Source organism: Gossypium hirsutum, chromosome A10 (assembly GCF_007990345.1).
Source record: "Gossypium hirsutum isolate 1008001.06 chromosome A10, Gossypium_hirsutum_v2.1, whole genome shotgun sequence".
In the NCBI taxonomy this organism is placed as follows: Eukaryota; Viridiplantae; Streptophyta; class Magnoliopsida; order Malvales; family Malvaceae; genus Gossypium; species Gossypium hirsutum.
Window position 1 is genome coordinate 85,220,810 of NC_053433.1, and position 15,111 is coordinate 85,235,920.

The following is a 15,111-nucleotide window of genomic DNA, read 5'->3' on the forward strand; positions in this document are numbered from 1 at the left end:
TGCCTCCTCTCGTGCGCGAATGGCATATGCTCTAGCAGGAGTACGGTTCTCGGCTCGATCGGCCGTATCAGAGGCCCCCCTCTGACTACCACCCCTGCCTCCTAAAATTCTCGGTGGTCTACCTCTAGATGTCACTCCACTAGGTCTTGCACCTTGAATCTTATTCTTCTCATCCAGCTCCGTGCAATCTCTAATGAAGTGGTCCTTCGAACCGCATCCGTAACAGGCCCTGCTAGTAGACTTGCCCTAACATTCACCTAGGTGTCGTCTTCCACATTGGGGACATTCAGGTTTCTCGTGACGATTATTGCCCACACTAGCTACCGAAGTAGCTCGGGAGCCCATCGATGGTCTTGCCCTGATGGAAATTCCCGCAGTCGCCCTCGACTTATTAATGTCCTCCCTGAACTTCTTTACAGCTGAGAACGGAGCTTTACCCGTCGATCTTTTACGATGATCTCTAGCTTCAAATTCAGCCTTCCTCTTCTCTTTTCCAAGTTCTTCCGCCTTGCAGGCTCGTTCGACTAGTGTTACGAATTCTTTTATTTCCAAAATACCCATTAGTAGCTTTAAATCTTCATTCAATCCTTCCTCGAATCTTTTGCACATAGCAACCTCATCAGCTACACACTCCCGGGCATACCTACTGAGTCTTACGAATTCATGTTCGTATTCAGATACAGTCATACGGCCTTGCTTGAGTTCCAAGAACTCCTTACGCTTCTAATCAATGAACCGTTGGCTAATAAATTTCTTTCGGAATTCCGTTTGAAAGAAGTCCCAAGTTACTCGCTCGTTCGGGACTATGGAAATCAAGGTCCTCCACCAATAGTAGGCTGAGTCTCGCAACAAAGATACAGCACATTTTAGACATTCGTCGGGTGTGCATGACAATTCATCGAACACCCGAATGGTGTTATCAAGCCAGAACTCGGCCCTTTCGGCATCATCAGTTACTATGGCCTTGAACTCCTCGGCCCCACGCTTCCTAATCAAGTCTACAGGTGGCTTACTCAGCCTCACAGGATCAGCGACTGATGGCATTACAGGCTCTTGGGGTGGATTATTCAAATTTGGGAATTGTTGGACAGCCGGGTTGGTTCGGGCATATTGCGCGACCCACTCATTCATCATGGTAAAGAAGGCTTGTTTAGCCCCCTCACCTTGATTATTCACAGATGACTGAGGTTCAACAGGCGGCGTCCCTTGTGCAGGAGCAGCCGCCACGCTCTCAACGTCATCCGCTAGGGTTCTTTCTTCACCGGGGTCCATTTACTAATCAAAACAAAAACATTTCAACCGTCAGAAGTCATCACACATTTAAACATTAACATTCGGCATGTATAGCTAGACTCATACGCGCTATGGTAGTCCTAGAATCGACTAAACCATAGCTCTGATACCAATGAAATGTAACACCCCGAACCCGAAACCGACACACTGACCTTTGCCCATTACGACTTGGATATCTCCCTGCACGGGGCTTCAATACTGATTCTGTTTGTTTCTATGAAAACTAGACTCAGAGAGGAATCTGTACATATATGGTACGACCCCTAATTATCTATGGTTAATTTATAATGAATTTCCAAAGTCGGAGCAGGGAATCCAGAAACCGTTCTGGCCCTGTCCCACAAAAATCTGATTATCTCTTAATATACTGCCCATATGATCTTTTCGTTACTTCCTCATGAAAACAGACTCATCGAGCTTCGATTACATAATTTATTCATCAATTAATTCCACTCCTACTATTTTTAGTGATTTTTCAATCTCATGACACTGCTGCTGCCAGCATTTGTTACGAAAGTAACTAGGTCAATTTCATGCCTACCCTTGATCCAACTCAATCGAACATTCGTGCCATTTTCGCATGGCTTAAAGTTTACATGCCAAAGTTCAAACACAACGTAATAGCTTATACATGCCAAAATGTTCTTCTAGCCAACTAAGAAGAAAGTACCAAAACTTGCTATCCGGTGTGATGACTTCGATGACGGCCTGACCCCGCAAAAATAGATGAGTCCAAGCAACCTATAATGGGTGACAAGGAAACACCGAGTGAGTTTATAACTCAGTAAGTCATAAGCAATGCACTACCATCCACCAATAACATTATCTCAAGAGGAAACAAAATGGAACGAGACAATTTACTCCATCCATACCGAACCATACCATAGTTCCTCCAACCTATCGATTCAGTTTCATATCAATTCATGCATTCACATTCCATATACTCATCAATAGGACATTGAAGCATTTTCATAAATCAATTTATTTTCGTTACAATCAAACGACTAAACGGACTTTCACCCATCCTACGATAAATTTTATGTACATGACTTCAAGTATATTTGTCACATAGGTTCAAACTTACCGAGCTCAACACCAAGTATAAGCATAGCACCTATTAGCCATGTACTCAAGACACTTACCCGATCCGCTGTCCGCGATCGACTCAATAGTGTCGCACACATAGTGTCCATAATGATTCACGAATGTATATTGAGTCCGCACACTCAGTGCTATATAATCAACTCGCACACTTAGTGCTACGTAATCAAATCGCACACTTAGTGCTACATAGTCAAACTCGCACACTTAGTGCCGCATGGTCAATTCGCACACTTAGTGCATCATATTCATTTCGCACACTTAGTGCAACATAGTCAAATCGCACACTTAGTGCTGTACAATTTAATCCCGCGCACTTAGCGCCAATCTCATGGTCATAAATGGTTATACCCGCACGTTTAGTGCCGAGATCAACAACTCAGTACATCTTACCTCTTTTCTTTTCGTTCAACAATTTCATCATCACATACGTACATGCATATATATATATATGTATATTTATTCATTCCATTCAGCATCAATACATAAACATTTTGACCATTTGAAATAATACCAACTACATGCTTAATGACTTACCTTGTGTTGGGTAAGACGGTTCCAACTCGGCTACTCAGTGATCTTTTCTTTGCCTTTGCTTGATTCTCCTCCTTTAGCTCCTTGAGCTTAATCAATAATTCACTAGTTTAACCATCTTGTTAAACATTCATAATTCAATTACACATGCTTATGTATGTTTGTATATTCGGCAACCATCCTCACTAATTACTCATGTTGATGGCCGAATGGATGTATGTGTGTACAATGTCAACTATAACATCATGTAATTCCACATATGACTACATTTCTTAAGTTCCACATCTTAATGCCCATTATACATAATCAAATTTAACATCATATATATATTTACTCATGTGGCCGAATATACATACTCCCATATAATATCAAGTACTCACTTTAAGTATATTGCCGAATATACTTAATCATACACACACCTAACCAAAATAATTTCTAAAATCTTTATATCATTTATAATACATCTAATTATCCTTTTTCACATTATCAACTCAAATCACATACATTATTTACTATAACATCTTTACATTCGGCATTGGTGTCAACCATAGTAGCCGATTCTTCCTACTTTGTACCCATGCATCTATTAATCCTTAGTTGGTTCAAACACTTCACACACTAGGATTCATCAAATTTTTAACAAGAAATAAAATCTATAATCCTCAAACTACCATGGCCGAACCTTCATGGAGTTGCTAAGACTCCTCATTTCTACTTCTCACACACTCTCACATCCAAACCCTTTTATTAAACACCCAAAGTCAACCATCTCCTTACCTCATCACCAAAGACATCAAAATACCAACCAAGAACGTAACATTCATGGCCGAATGTCATCTCCATCATTTAACAAAGTTTGAACCATGGCTAGGTAGATTTTGAACTTACAACTTAAAATATACATGAATCTCAAAGAATAACATTAAACATAGCTCAATCTAGTTACATGCATGGCCAAACTTCCTCCTAATCCTCTTCCTTAGGATTTTCGGTCAAAAGAGGTTGAAAAAGGATGAACAAAACCTTTCTTTTCCTTCCTTTAGCTCACGGCAATGGGGTGTATGCATGAGACCATTATTATTATTTTTTTTCCTTTTTTTTCATCACCCTTCCTTTCATTATTTAATTATCATGCTTATTATTTTATTTTCCTTACCATACATCACTAACACAACATGTTGGTGACATGTTTCCACCCATAGCATGGCCGGCCACTACATATTAGGGAGGGGGAATTTGACATGCAAGTCCCCTTTTTCTTCCACATGCACTAATAGGTCCTCATCATTGACCTATCACATGTTAAAATTTTCTCATATAAGTCCTATTGACTAAATTCACATGCAATCGACTAAATCGAAGCTTGAAATTTTCACACATTCATGATTACATATTCTAGACAATAAACATCACATTCAAACCTTTCGGTGACTCGGTTTAGCGGTCCCGAAACCACTTCCCGACTAGGGTCAATTTTGGGCTATCACATGAATAGCCCACGATCACCCAAAACCTACATTCAACCAAGGTTTTCTATTAGTCATTTGACAATAGGGTTAACAACCACCCTTAATACAATCCTAACTAAACATAATGCTTGCCTTGATTGAACAAATGCGGCTTAGTCCTCTTAGACCACTTAACTGAGATTGATCACACGCTTCCTATCGAATACCTACGTTACCAGTGAAATCCATTAGTATGGTTGCTTAAACACATGGCTTGAAACATCATGTACTACCTTAAATAAAGCATAAAACCCAAAAGTAGGAGAAAGGAGCATTCGACTAACAGCCAAGAATGCAAGCCAACATACCCCATTTAAACACAGTAACTACAAATAGAGTTACCTCCGATAGAATGATGAGGGAAAGGTTTCAAACGCTTCAGTTATCGCTTGCAAACTCCTTCACTTCTCGAGAAACTCTAGAAACCAAAAGAACCACTACCATAAGCGAGAGAAGGTGAGATTCGGCAATAAGATAAGAACATTCAGCTCCATCAGTTTGGTAGAGGGGAGGATTGATAAATGTTGATAGAGAAGAGAGAAACAAGGGGGAATCATGAACTCACAGGTTTGTCAGAGAACAACTATCAAACCAAATAAAGATGGAGAGAGTAAGAAATAAAGTATTCGACTTGGGTACCAAATAAAAAAGAGAGGGTAAGAGAAACGATTTGAGAGAGAAAGAGAGAAACAATACTTGACAAAGCAATAGACCAAAAGGGGAGAGGGAGAAGAGCAACGCCTGAGAAAAGTGTAGCACACAAAAACTCCTACAATATTCGGCCAAGGCTTGGGGAAGTAGAAGAAAATCGGTTAGACTTAGGAGAAAAAGCCGAACAGTCTAAAGAGGGGAGAAAGGAGAAATCAGCCAAGGAGAAAAGGGAAAAAGACCCAAAATGCAACTCCGAAAGCACAAATGAAAGACACCGCAAAACTCCCTAGGCCCCAATCGAGTTCCACAGGTAAGAAGCGACCAAACCAAATTCCAAACTTACCAAAACCAAATTCCATGAGTGCTTAGAATCCCCATTCGGACTCTTTCTCTCCTCAACTCCCCACGATCACCTCCCCAAAACCCTTTACAAATCTCTCAACCGATCATTCTTCTATCCTCATCCCAAATTTCCTCCTACAATTTCGGCTACAAACTCCTACTTTCCTTCAAACACGCCAACAGTCCAAGCTTCAGAGTTCTAGTGATATACAACTATCCACACGGCAATAAGCAAAATAAAACACACTTGGAGCGTCACAGGTCTCGAACCTCAGACCCCATAGAACACTCCACACGCTTCTATCCCCTGGACTAGCAGGCATTTTATGTCATGCTTTACTCACATTTATTTAAATATCTACCAACTAAAGGCAAGGCATAAAAATAAAACTTTCTTGCAAAAGTCCAGGTTTGAACCCAAGACCTCTCAAACACCCCCAGAACACAAAACCACTGAAGCAGACATGCATTTGTGTGCAACACAACATGCGTAAATAGATATTTAAATTTTTGGGGTGTTACAACTCTACCCTCCTAAAAGAAAATTTTGGCCTCAAAATTTACCATGTCGAAACAGATGAGGGTATTGTTGTCACATTGCCTCTTCAGGTTCCCACGTGGCTTCCTCAGAACTATGATTATGCCACAGCACATTAACCAGTGGAACAGACTTCCTTGTCAGAACCTTCACATCCTGGTCTAAAATCTGAACCGGCTCTTCCTCAAAGGTTAGATCTGGCCTAACCTCAATCTCCTCAGTCAAGACAATGTGCACAGGATCAGAGTGATATCGCCTCAGCATAGAGACGTGGAACACATTGTGAATCTGGTCCAACTTTGGAGGTAACTAAAGTTGGTAGGCAACCGGTCCCACACGCTTCAATATATGATAAGGCCCAATGAACCTAGGCTTAACTTGCCCTTCTGACCAAACCTTAGCACCTTCTTCCATGGCGAGACCTTGAGAAACACCAAGGCCCCCACAGAATACTCAATCTCCTTACGCTTCAGATCCTCATATGACTTCTTTCAGTCAAATGCCGCCTTCAGTCGATCTCGAATTAATCTAACATTATCCTCAGTATGAAAAATTAATTCAGGGCCAGAACATGCCGCTCGTCCAATTTAGTCCAACACGTAGGAGTACAACACCTACGACCATAAAGTGCCTCGTAAGGTGCCATCTGTATTCTAGACTTGTAGCTATTGTTGTATGCAAACTTTGCCAATGGCAGGTAATCCTCCCAACTACCTCAGAAATCTATTACACAACTCCTTAACATGTCCTCCAGTATCTGTATCACCTTCTGTGACTGACCATCTATCTAAGGATGGAACGCAGTACTGAAGTCTAAACTTGAAGCCAGTGCTTCATGTAGTTTCTTCCAAAACCAAGGCGTGAAGCGAAGATCTCTGTCTGGTATTATAGAAACTGGTACCCCATGCAGTCTTACTATTTTCGACACATATAGCTTAGCCAGCTTCTGTAACGAGTAATCAGTACAAACATGTATGAAATGGGCAGATTTAGTCAATTGATATACGATGACCCATACTGAATCCTTCTTAGTAGGCGTTCAGGGCAGCCCACTAACGAAATCCATAGTTACCCTCTCATACTTCCAAAGCGGAATCTTAACTGGCTGAAGCAACCTTGAAGGTAACTGATGTTCAGCCTTAACCTGCTGACAAGTAAGGCATTTACCCAAGAAGTCGGTAACTTTCCGCTTAAGACCAAGCCACCAAAATAGCTCAGGAAGGTCACGATACATCTTATTCCCACCATGATGCATAGCATAAGGACTACTATGTGCCTCCTACAGTATTGACTGCTTCAGTTCAGTATCTTTCGATACATAGATTCTCCACGGAAAGAAAGTACCCCTTCGCTATTCAGTCCAAAATATGAAGTTTCCCCACTCTCTACCTAACAGAAACGAGGACCCAGTGACTAATCCTCTAACTGTTTAACCTTAATTTGTTCAGTCCACGTCGGTTTAACTTGAAGTTTAGCCAACAAACTGCCATCATCGAATAAGCTGAGATGGGCAAACATCACCCTAAGATCAGTCATAGTCTTACGACTGAGTGCGTCGGCTACCACATTAGCCTTACCAGGATAGTATTCAATCGAACAGGCATAATCCTTAAGTAGCTCAATCCATCTTAGCTCCTTCTGAGTGAGGAGATACTTGAGGCTCTTGTGATCTGTGTAAATGATACACTTCTCACCATACAGGTAATGTCTCCAAATTTTCAGTGCGAACACCACCAGGGCTAACTCTAAGTCATGTGTCGGATAGTTAGCCTCAAGCATCTTAAGCTGACGAGGCGCATAAGCCACCACCTTACCTTCTTGCATCAGTACACAACCTAAACCAATGTGTAATGCATCATTGTAGACAGTAAACTCTTTCCTAGACTCCAGCTGAATCAAGACAGAGGCCTCTATTAGAACCTTCTTAAGCCTCTTAAAACTATCCTGCTGCTCATTAGTCCAGTTAAACAGTACCCCTTTACGCAACAACTTAGCCAGAGGTGCAGCAATCAATGAAAACTCTTCCACAAAGCGTCTATAATGCCCTGCCAGACCTAGAAAACTTCAAATCTCAGATACCGACTTAGGCTGATTCCAATCTAGAATAGCTTCAATTTTTTGAGGATCAACCCTAATCCCCTCAACAAATACCACATGACCCAGAAAAGTTACCTCTCGTAGCTAGAATTCACACTTGCTAACTTAGCGTATAGTTGTTTCTCCCTCAAAATTTACAGAATAGTGCATAGATGTGCATCATGCTCATCCTCAGTTCTCGAATACACTAAATTGTCATCTATAAACACCACTACGAACCGATTCAGATAGGGCTAGAACACTTGGTTCATCAGATCCATAAACGCCGCTGGTGTATTTGCCAGTCCAAATGGCATCACTAGAAACTCGTAATAACCATAACTAGTCCTAAATGTTGTCTTATAAACATCAGTCTCCTTGACCCGCAGTTGATGATACTTAGATCGGAGATCAATCTTAGAGAAAACGGAAGCTCCTCGAAACTGATCAAATAGATCGTCTATCCTCGGTAGGGGTACTTGTTCTTAATAGTCAATTTATTCAGTTGCCAGTAGTCGATGCACATTCACATGAATCTATCTTTATTTTTCACAAATAAAACTGGTGCTCTCCACGGAGACATACTAGGGTGGATGAACCCTCGGTCCAGTAACTCTTGAATCTAAGCTTTAAGCTCCACAAGCTCCTTCGGTGCCATTCTATAAGGGGTGATAGACACCCGAGCTGTACCAGGCAAGAGCTCAATCCCAAACTCAACTTCACGATTTGGAGGTAACCAAGGTAGCTCATCGGGAAAGACATCAGAAAAGTCCTCAACTGTTCTGATATCTTTTACAGATGAACCAGAAGCACTGATGTAGGCTAAATATGCCTCACACCCCTTACGAACCAACTTCTCGGCCCTAATGCATTAACCACATTTGACAGATAATTTCGATGCTCCCCAATCACAACTACATCATCACCCTTTTCAGTTTTCAATACCACCCATTTTGCAGCACAGACCAAACTCACCTGATGCTTAACTAGCCAATTCATGCCCAATATTAAGTCGAATTCTCCAAAAGGAAGTTCCATTAAATCCACCAAGAAGTTCACTCCTTGAACCTCCAGGGGTACATCCTTAAACAGTTTATTCACTCTCTCTGGCTGCCTTAATGGACTTAACACAATAACCTCACTCATAGTGTTTTCAACCATCACACCCAAAGCCTTAGACACTATGCATGCTATATACGAGTGCGTAGACGCAACATCAATCAATGCAGTATAAGGTACACTGTGGATAAAGAATTTACTCGTAATAACATCTGAAGTGTCTCTATCCTCTCAGCTACGTGCAGCATAAACCAGTGCTGGTTGCCTCGCCTCAGTATGACCAGCACCTCTGCCCGGTGCTCCATGACCATGACCCATACCATTTCCACCTCTGGCCTGACCACAACCCCTCGGTGGCTGCTGAACACCTCTTGACGGCTGAACAGTACCCATACCAGTGTCTTGGGCCTCTATGGACAATCTCAAATGCGATTCTCCAAAGACTCGCACCTCAAACATGCCCTTATGCTTTTCTAGCACTCACCTGGATGGCGTCTCCCACAATTAGCATACTGCTGTGGCCCAATAGTAGTAACAGGGGGCGCAACTCTCGCCTTTTTCCTAGGCTTTACAGCTGAACTTGAGGGCTCCCAAACCCTCTTGTTCCTTCCACTGTCCTTCTCACGATTCTGGCACTTAGCGCACTTCACATCCTCAGCGATTTTTGCCTTTTCAACTAACACAGCAAAGTTTTGCTCCCTTTGTGGAGCTATCAGAACTCGCAAATCAACTTTGAGGTCGTCCTCAAAACGAATACAACGCTCATATTTAGTTGCCACCATCCCACGAGCATATCGGCTAAGTCGCAAAAAATCAGACTCATATTCAGCTACGGGTTTAACCCCTTGAGTCAAATTCAAACACTCTCTTTTCTGGGAATCCACATAACTAGTGCCCACAAATTTCCCTTGGAATGCAGTTTTGAAAAATTCCCAAGTCAACCAGTCAGGCTGAGTACCCTCTTTCACTGTAAGCCACCATTGATAGGCTTCATCTCGTAGCAACGACACTGTACATTTTAATTTCTACTCTGGGGTGCAATCGAGGTCATCCAAGGCTTGAAAAAGTAGAAGAGAATCGGTTAGACCTAGGAGCAAAAAGCCGAACAACCTTAAGAGGGGAGAAAGGAGAAAGCAGCCAAGGAGAGAAGGGAAAAAGACCCAAAATGCAACCTTGAAAGCAAAAATGAAAGACACCGCAAAACTCCCTAGTCCCTAATCGGTTTCCACAAATAAGAAGCAACCAAACCAAATGCCAAACTTGCCAAAACCAAATTCCATGAGTGCCTAGAATCCCCATTCGGCACAACACTCTTTCTCTCCTCAACTCCGTATGATCACCTCCCTAAAACCCTCTACAAAACTCTCAACCGATCATTCCTCTATCCTCATCCCAAATTTCCTCTTACAATTTCGACTACAGACTCTTACTTTCCTTCAAACACACGAACCGTCCAAGCTTCAGAGTTCTAGAGATATACAACTATCCATACGAAAATAAGAAAATAAAACACACTTGGAGCGTCATAGGTCTCGAACCTCAGACCCCATGGAATACTCCACACGCCTCTATCCCCTGGACTGGTAGGCATTTTATGTCATGCTTTACTCACATTTATTTAAAAATCTACCAACTAAAGGCAAGGGTTTATTTCATAAAAATAAAACTTTCTTGCAAAAGCCCAGGTCTGAACCCAAGACCTCTCAGACAGTCCCAGAACACATAACCACTGAAGTAGACATGCATTTGCGTACAACACAACATACGTAAATAGAATATTAAATTTTTGGGGTGTTAAAACTCTACCCTCCTAAAAGAAAATTTCGACCTCAAAATTTACAATGTCGAAACAGATGAGGGTATTGTTGTCGCATCGCCTCCTCGGGTTCCCACGTGGCTTCCTCAAAACTCTTATTACGCCATAGCACCTTAACCAGTGGAATAGACTTTCTCCTCAAAACCTTCACATCCCGGTATAAAATCTGAACCGGCTCTTCCTCAAGGGTCAAATCTAGCCTAACCTTAATCTCTTCAGTTGAGACAATGTGCGCAGGATCAGATTGATATCGCCTCAGCATAAAGACGTGGAACACATTGTGAATCTGGTCCAACTCTAGAGGTAACACAAGTTGGTCGGCAATCGGTCCCAGACGTTTTAATATACGATAAGGCCCAATAAACCTAGCCCTAACTTGCCCTTCCGACCAAACCTCAGCACCTTCTTCCATGGTGCGACCTTGAGAAACACCAAGTCCCCCATAGAATACTCAATCTCCTTACACTTTAGATCCGCATATAACTTCTATCTATCAAATGCCACCTTCAGTCAATCCTGAATCAATCTAACTCTATCCTCAGTATCAGAAATTAATTCAGAGCCCAGAACACGCCGCTCGCCCAATTCAGTCCAACACGTAGGAGTACGACACCTACGACAATAATGTGCCTCGTAAGGTGCCATCTGTATGCTAGACTAGTAGCTATTATTATACGTAAACTCTGCCAACGGCAAGTAATCCTCCCAACTACCTCAGAAATCTATTACACAACTCCTTAACATGTCCTCTAGTATCTAAATCACCCTCTTTAACTAACCATCTATTTGAGGATGGAACGCAGTACTGAAGTCTAACCTCATACCCAGTGCTTCATGTAGTTTCTTCCATAACTGAGAGGTGAAGCGAGGATCTCTATCTGATATTATGGAAACCGGTACCCCGTGCAATCTCACTAGTTTTGAAACATATAGCTTAGCCAGCTTCTGTAACAAGTAATTAGTACGAACAGGTATGAAATGGGTAGATTTAGTTAATCGATTTACGATGACCCATACTGAATCCTTCTTAGTAGGCGTTCAGGGTAGCCCACTAACGAAATCTATAGTTACTCTCTCCCAATTCCAAAGCGGAATCTTAACTGGCTGAAGCAACCCTGAAGGTAACTGATGTTCAGCCTTAACCTGCTGACAAGTAAGGCATTTACCCACGAAGTCAGTAACTTCCCGCTTAAGACCAGGCCACTATTATAACTTAGGAAGGTTACGATACATCTTATTACCGCCAGGATGCATAGCATAAGGACTACTATATGCCTTCTGCAATATTGACTACCTCAAATCAGCATCTTTCGGTACACAGATTCTCCCACAGAAACAAAGTACCCTTTCGCTATTCAGACCAAAATCTAAAGTTTCCCCACTCTCTACCTGTCAGAAACGAGGACCCAGTGACTCATCCTCCAACTGTTTACCCTTAATCTGTTTAGTCCACGTCGGTTTAACCTGAAGTTTGGCCAACAAATTACCATCATCGAATAAGCTGAGACGGGCAAACATCACCCGAAGATCAGTCACAGTCCTACGGCTGAGTGCGTCGGCTACAACATTAGCCTTACCAGGATGGTATTCAATCTAACAGTCATAATCCTTAAATAGCTCAATCCATCTACGTTGCCTAAGTTTAGCTCCTTCTGAGTGAGGAGATACTTGAGGCTCTTGAGATATGTAAATGATACACTTCTCACATACAAGTAATGCCTCTAAATTTTTAGTGCGAACACCACCGCGGCTAACTTTGAGTCATGTGTCGGATAGTTTGCCTCATGTGTCGTAAGCTAACGAGATGCATAAGCCACCACCTTACCTTCTTGCATCAACACACAACCCAAACCAACGTGTGATGCATCGCTGTAGACAGTAAACTCTTTCCCAGACTACGATTGAATCAAGACGGGGGCCCATGTCAGAACCTTCTTAAGCCTCTTAAAACTATCCTGCTGCGCATCAGTCTAGTTAAACGGTATCCCTTTACACAACAACTTAGTCAGAGGTGCAGCAATCAACGAAAACTCTTCAACAAAGAGTCTATAATACACTTTCGTACCCAGAAAACTTCGAATCTTAGATTCCGACTTAGGCTGCTTCCAATCCAGAACAACTTCAATTTTCTGAGGATCAACCCTAATCCCCTCAGTAGATACCACATGACCCAGAAAAGTTACCTCTCATAGCCAGAATTCACACTTGCTGAACTTATCATATAGTTGTTTCTCCCTCAAAATCTACAGAATAATTCAGAGATGTGCATCATGCTCATCTTCAGTTCTTGAATACACCAAATGTCATATATAAACACCACTACAAACTGATCCAGATAGGGCTGGAACACTTGGTTCATTAGATCCATAAAAGCCGATGGTGCATTCGTCAGTCCAACTAGAAACTCGTAATGACCATAACTAGTCCTAAACGTTGTCTTATAAACATCAGTCTCCTTGACCCGTAGTTGATGATAACTCGATCAGAGATCAATCTTAGAGAAAATTGAAGCTCCTCTGAACTAATCAAATAGATCGTCTATCCTCAGTAGGGGGTACTTGTTCCTAAGAGTCAATTTATTCAGTTGTTGGTAGTCGATACACATTCGCATGGATCCATCTTTCTTTTTCACAAATAAAACCTATGCTCTCCATGGAGACACACTAGGGTAGATGAACCCTCGATCCAGTAACTCTAGAATCTAAGCTTTAAGCTTCACAAGCTCTTTCGGCCCTATTCTATAAGGGGCGATAGACAATTGAGCTGTACCAGGCAGGACTCAATCCCAAATTCAACTTCATGGTTTGGAGGTAACCAAGGTAGCTCATCTGGAAAGACATCAGGAAAGTCCTTAACTATTCTAATATCTTTTACAGATGAAACCTCAAAACCAGAAGCACTGATGTAAGCTAAACATGCTTCACACCCCTAATGAACCGAATTCTCGGCCCTAAGTGTAGAAACCACATTTGATAGATAATTTTGACACTCTCCAATCATAACTACCTCATCACTCTTTTCAATTTTTAGTACAACCCGTTTTGCAGCACAGTCCAAACTCACCTGATGTTTAACCAGCCTGTCCATTCCCAATATTAAGTCGAATTCTTCAAAAGGAAGTTCCATTAAATTCGCCAAAAAGATCACTCCTTGAACCTCCAAGGGTACATCCTTAAACAATTTATTCATTCTCACTGACTGCCCTAATGGACTTAACACAGTAACCTCACTTGTAGTGTTTTCAACCATCACACCAAAAGCCTCAGACAGAGTGCATGCTATGTACGAGTGCATAAATCCAACATCAATTAATATTGTACAAGGTACATTATGGATAAAGAACGTACACGTAATAACATCTGAAGCATCTTCATCCTCTCGGTGACGTACAGAATAAACCAGTGATGGCTGCCTCGCCTCAGTATAATCAGCACTTTTTTCCGGTGCTCTACGACCATGACTGATAAACCGTAATTTATACATATTTCTATCCCATGCTTAACATATTTTATGGGTGATTTTTCCTTAAAATTGGTGAATTCGATACTCCTAATTCCTTAATTTCATGTTTTATAGTTAGGTGAGCATAGAAGAGTGAAAGGAACGAAAAACGGGCCAAAAACGGAGAAAATAGGCCAACGTATGAAATCAACACAGCCCAGACCTCCTCACACGGGCAGACCACTCGGTCATGTCAATTTGGCATAATCGAAGCACGACTCACACGAGTGGACCACACACCCGTGCCTATTTAACAAGCTTGACCACGACCTTAAGCAATCGCATACGGGCGTGTCACACGGGCATTTCCCTATCGAGCCCAAATTGAGTCCAATTCGAAAAAGGCCAATTTTGAGGGTTCTTAGGCATTCCAAAGCCTATAAATACATCCTAAAGGAGGAGGAAAAAGGACACCCATGGAGGAAGGAAGGAATTACTTGAAGAAAGCCGATTGATCCATCTCAGAAGCCGGATTCATCATCAAGACTGAAGATCTCCCCTCAATTTCCCTTCAGGAGTTTTGGGTTTTCTTTATGTTTTGTATTCATTATTCTTCTGAGATGTTTTCCTTTTTAGTTATAAACTAAATCCTCTAAATATCTAAGGGGAATGAAACCTAAGGCGAATGTTGTTATTATTTTCTGAATTGTATGATAAATATTTGACTTGTTCTTAATTATGTGTTCTTAATT